At 43.3% G+C, this 5825-nt stretch overlaps 1 long non-coding RNA gene across 1 annotated transcript in view; it reads right to left on the reverse strand.

The window, feature by feature from the left end:
• Nucleotides 1-4325: 4325 nt before the first annotated feature.
• LOC114016259 (uncharacterized) overlaps nucleotides 4326-5825 on the reverse strand; it is a 28509-nt gene continuing 27009 nt past the window's right edge. Inside the window, exon 3 of the long non-coding RNA XR_008733544.1 lies at nucleotides 4326-5326. This is a non-coding gene — a long non-coding RNA (uncharacterized LOC114016259). The remainder of the gene's footprint in view (nucleotides 5327-5825) is intronic.

A 5825-nucleotide genomic window follows, 5' to 3' on the forward strand; every position in this document is an offset into this window, starting at 1 on the left:
TGTATAGACTACACTGGTTTGTTTTGTTTAAACTCTTCCTATCAGTGTCTTGAGCCTTAGGGTTTGCTCTGCTTGTTCTGCATCTTCTCACCTACTTGTCCAGTATTTCAGTTGCACAGCAGGAAGCTGGCCAGTGTTACTGGGTCAGAGAAGGATACTGGGAAACATAGTTCTGCCCTCCCGTCAGTTCTTGTGAGGAAAGCAGTCCGAACGTTTGGGCAGGTTCGGTGTCAGTCCTGTTTAATAAGCTGACAGGCCCTTGGCAGGCAGGTTTAAAACGCAGTGTGTGATGTGAAGCTTTTGAGGACCTGGATTTTGCAAGCCTGACTGCACATCATGTAATAGCCTTGACATGAGCAAATACATGTCAGGAGAGGGCATGTAACAGCCAGTCTCCCTTGCCCAAAAGGCATGATACGATTTGTCAGCCTTGCCACCTTTTTTGAGATGTTCATTGCAAACATAAGAGTATGCTCTAAAACCTGGTACAAATATTTTTCTTTGTAAACCTTATTTCTAGGAACTGGAACGTTTAGAAACAGCTTCTTTTCTGTGTTTTATAGAAGAATTATCTAATAACCACAGGAGTCTGAGGCAAAACACATTTAGCTGCAACTTCCTTGTAATGAATTTGCCAATGTAAACAACTGTGTCCCATTAACTCTCTTCCTGTAAACTGTTTCAGAAAATATCCTGGAATGTAAGATATGTGCTTGCCTGATACATGATCTAGTATGGAAATTCCTGTCCTAAAGTAGAGAGTCCACTTAATGCCTGATTTAGCTGTAATTTCTTATCCACTGTTTTATCCAGGTATGTGCCTTGACAGTGAGACTTTCATTCTTGAGTATTTAAATATTCTGATGTTTACTAAAGTGAGGTTTTTTTGGGGATGTGTGTGTTTGTTTAATCCAGATAAATTGGGGAATTTCCTGGTTATGACTAATACTACAAAACACAATGGCAAACTCTTTGTGTCAAATTTTTTTTTTTCTTTGCCTCTGTTTTTAAAAACAAAAAGTATGATTTGGAAATGTAGAATATATTTCACATAGCATACTGGGTTATTTTGTATTTACTACTTAATTCTACTCCTTTGAAGTTTGTCTCTAAAAGAAGCAGCTTGTTTTAGTGAATAGGCAGATTCCAGCTAATAGGTATTTTCAAAAGAAATTGAGGGAGCATTTTAATACAGGTGGGTGATCTGATCTGTGCCAATGAGATGCAGATGAAAGGACCTGATCCAGTTGTTGGCACATCTTAAGAGTGGCATCAGTGCTGCACCGTGCCTTGGCTTTGGAAGGTGTGTGCCAAGTGCCACGTTTTCGGGTGTGACTGACTCCTAGACAATGTATGGTTTTGTTAATAGACATGTTGGCATGTCACTGCGTTATGCTGATGCGAAGCAGGATTGGGACGGACCTTCTGAGACTTTGCTGTAAATGGACCGCTTTGTATCTTACATTTGTGAGACACATTTCGCTTGCCCCTGGTGAGCTGTTGTGTGAGTGTGGTGAAACGGGACGCATGGGGCAGCCTTGACTCCCAGGGTGAGGTCACACATAGATTGTCCCCTCTGTGAAGAGTTGATGGTTTCTAGTACCAGTATCTGAATGCACCTGGACACTGGTCTTGCCTAGTGTGCTGGCTAGTGGCGAAGGGCCTGTTCTGTGCTCACTGGGAAAGCCAGTGCTTTTGCCTCTGTTATCCTCAAAGATATAGTGAGTGACACTTTGTAAGGGGGAAAGGATGGAATTTGCCTTTGGAAGAGGAGTTGTAATAAACCTATAAGCTCCTTGTACTGCTGAGGAAGATTTTACAGACTTTGACATTCAGGCTAACCTTAACCTGAGAAATACTGAATGGTTTTGGTGCCCATAAACCTGTATTACAGCAGCAATACAGGTTATACAAAATTAATCTCATTAGGCAAAATTCTCTGTTGCTAAAGAACAATGCATACTACAATATCTCCACCAAGGAAAACAACATATGGCCTCAAGCTGGGAGCTAGGATCCCTTCATTTCCAGCTCTTGGACTGACTTCTTTCATCATCTTGGGCATGTCGCGTAATCCTGTGGCTTCAGTTTCTTTGTTTGCAAGTGGGAATACCATTAACTCAAAAGGTAACATAATTTCTTGTGATGTTCATGCACCACAGTCTGTATTCATTAGATTCTCTGTTTGAGTCTCCTGACGGTGAATGTAATGCTCACATGAGCATCACTTAGTATTTCGTCTTGCAGGAGCAGGCAGCTTCGGATGACTTGTGGCATTGTTTTTGTTAAGAGGTGTGAACACGTCCTCCCCTGTTTCCAAGTTACCATTTAGAAGAAGAAAGCACAGGGAGGTGATGCATTGCCCAGGGAATTGGACTGCAGTAAGTCAAGTGAGGATTGCGTTTTGAATGCTTAATCATACTTTAATTGCACAGCCCTTCATAGTTCTACACGAGACTGCCTGTGAGGGGGGGCATTACTGAACATTTTCGCTGTGTACCTAACTACATTGTAAAAATACTGTTCAGAGGACTTCCATTTGGAGATATGACGATGCTACTACTGTATAGCTGATCTCATGGAATTTGAGGTTAATGTGAGTTATACCCATCTCTGCTCTACGACCGTTCCATTTTACAGCCTCACCCCGAGGGGCGGCTCTTTTTGATGCTCTCCAGGAGCCCACGCACAGACACAGCACGTGTGGAAACCAATGGGACAGCCTCTGCAACTAAAAACCTATTTCAGTATTTGCAGAATAGAACCTTAATCCTGGCAGTTGTAAATGGTCATCTTAAAGCATAGAATTGGCTCAGGCACCATAATGCCTTACTTACAAATGCCTTTGGGAGTCCTTTAAACTAGTAATAGCCACAGCCTTGTATATAGAAGGATACAGAAATTTCTTCTTAGAATGTAAATATTCCTAGCTGTAACTAAATTGATTCTTACCCTAGTTTTTTATAGAAAAATGCTTGTTCTTTGTAAAATTCAGAATAAAATCATGTCAGGAATTATCTTTAAAATGAAGTAGTCTTGCAATTTTTTTTACATCTTCATGTTTTAAAATGTTTTGTATAACAGAGCTACTCCATTTTTTGTGATCTTGTAGGCTTTACCTTGACTGATCTTGTATTATATATAATGACTTTTTTCCATATTGCTTTTTTTTAATATTTGTTCTAAGCAAAGAGGTGGTCTTCATAACTTGATCACTGTCTGCGACTGCTGCCCATGGAAGAGGTGAATGGGATGGATGGGAGGTGAGTGCTGGAGCAGCTCTGTGGGCACTTGCTTCCTCTTTTCCCTGGAGAGGCTGCCATTGAAAGGAGTTTCTTTTAGGTGCTACTTAAATGTTTGCAACAGAACTGTATGGGAGTCTTTATGTGACACCGAGACAACAAGCTGTGTGAATGCCATCACTGGATTCAGTCTGGGGTTTTGTGGGGTTCCCCCCACGTGCTGTGTTGAGCTGAATGCCGGTAGATAAGCAAAAGTACCACTGGCAAGGTCAGCCGAGCTTGATAAACTAGGAGGTGTAAGAAACAATTTAGGGGACTGTGCCTATTGTCCCCTGGTTTTTCTTACTAAATAATGAGCATTTAGCCCATCTTCTACATGGTACACACAGGTGGTCTGGTACACCTGTAAAAAAATCTTTGCCCGTCTTGTGAGAAAATAGCTGAGTTTGGACCAGTGTCCGCAAATGATCTTTAAAACCTGGGTCGCTTCTGTTCTAGTAAGTTTTTCTTACTCCCTTTTAAAGAAATGTGGTAAAGGAGTAAGGAAGATGGAAGATGAGATACTAGGGCAGCAGGAATTTACTTAAGATGTTTACAGAACTAAGTGCTTGGCTAACTGTCTACAACTAAACTGCTGCTGTCCATAGCCTGAACGGCTAACTTTAATCCTTCAAGAAGGGCTGAAGAAAAGGCCAGCAGTAAGGGATAAAAAAGCCCTTATCCAACGGAGCTTGGTTGGAGAGCTGCTTCCCAGCTGGTTTTCAAGAAACCCACCCTTGTCTGGAAGGAGCACCAAGACTGGGAGGCGAGGGCAGGCAGGTTGTGCAGCAGGGTTTGCGCTGGGCAGCACGGGGGAAGAGATTCCCCCTGTGGCAATGTGTGAGGGCTTGATTGTGGGTTCTTTTAATTTTTTTGTTAAAAAAAAAAAAAAAGTGCAGACATTTGTAGTGCAGAAATCTTGATGTGAAGAGAAATTGATACCTCTACAACAAAGCTCCTGTAGAAGAGGTCTTTTATTTCAGAGGGGCTCATTTCAGAGTGGGATTGTTCACCCAGTGTGGAAGAGCTAATTGCCACACAGAGTGGAGGTATTTCTTTATTACAGATTCATGCAAAGCTGGAGGCTAAGTGGTATTCCACAAAGCCAGCCAACCATCCAAAAGAACTTCAGCATATTTATCTTATTACATGATTTGGAAAAACCTGCCTAAATTCATGCTCATTAGTTAGTAGTTACCAACCCATCTGCTATGGGTTAATTATATCCAAATTAGTCTTACTTGCATGTAGATTAGCACGTGTGCTCCTTGCAGGGGTGCGGGGGCAAGTCTTTCCAGTCTTAAATTGAGGTGGTGGTCACAGTCTCCCCCTGCCTCCATCACCTTTCCCCTAGTTACCGTGACTTTTGCTGACTTCCAGCCTCTGGCACCTTCTATGGCAGGATGTTCCACTTCCATCAGTCTTTTTGTTCTTCAAGGGTACAGTCCTTGGTAAGGCACACGCTGTTTGTACGCAGTACCCAGGCTTGCACGATGAAGGTTATTGATCGCCACAGCCTAGGTGTTAACCCAAACACGCGGCCACACGTGTGCTTTCCTCTTTCTGAATCCATCAGTCTAAGTGACACTTCCCAAGTTCCCTGCTTTGCAGTTTTGTCAAGGATGACAGTTAAAAGTCTTGCAGAAATCTGAGCTGTGCGCAAGATGCCACCCGAGGGACCTGGCAGCCAGGGACGGCGCTTAGGGCAGAGTCTGAAAGTTTACAAAGGGCAAGTGGCAGGAGTAAGCCCAACCCAAGGCACACACCACCCACCCCCCCGGTGCTGCAGAGACAATTAGCAGCCTGAGTAACTCTTGGTGACCGGTTCCCATGACCCACGCTTCAAATATGATTAGGTAACTGGTGTTTTGCCATGTCTCCCCAGCAGCCAGAACTCAGGTAACAAGTCACCTTTGAAGCAGTGCCTTGGATTCCCAGGTCACTTAAGCACTTGGAAACCTGTGTAGCCCATGGGATGCTGTACTGGGACTGGGGGCTGTTTCCTTGGGAAGTTGCTCACATTTCCCACAGCTCAGTTTTTCTATCTGTAAAAGAAGGATCGTCATTCTGCAAGTTTCTAAAACATTTGAAGAGGCAAGGTACTGCTTCTTCACCAAATACCAACCTTCTTCCTTAAGTCAGTTGTGACAGATTTTAGAAATACATCTTAGAAACTATTTGAAATGCTGTTTAGCGTGAGGTTTTGTTGTTTAACAGCCAGTCTGATTATCTCCTGGACTCTGTACACCCAAACAACAGCAGTCCGGGAGGTGCCAGCAGCGCTTGTGCAACCAAGACTTGCCGCCTGGGATCCGAGGCTGAGCCCTGCCCTTGCTATTCCCCTCCCTCACAAAACAAAAACAACAAACCAAACCAAACTCTTTTAAGAACGTAAAAATCCTTGGTGCCTCTAGCAGCCTGGGCACTGGGGTGTTGCTTAGATTTGGAGATTCTTCCATATGGGGCCTATGAGCAGTGTTCTGCAAATCCCTCTGCAGAGTGCTTCTAAGAAGAGGAAAAAAAAACCAAAAACACCAAACAAAC

Source organism: Falco cherrug, chromosome 8 (assembly GCF_023634085.1).
Source record: "Falco cherrug isolate bFalChe1 chromosome 8, bFalChe1.pri, whole genome shotgun sequence".
In the NCBI taxonomy this organism is placed as follows: Eukaryota; Metazoa; Chordata; class Aves; order Falconiformes; family Falconidae; genus Falco; species Falco cherrug.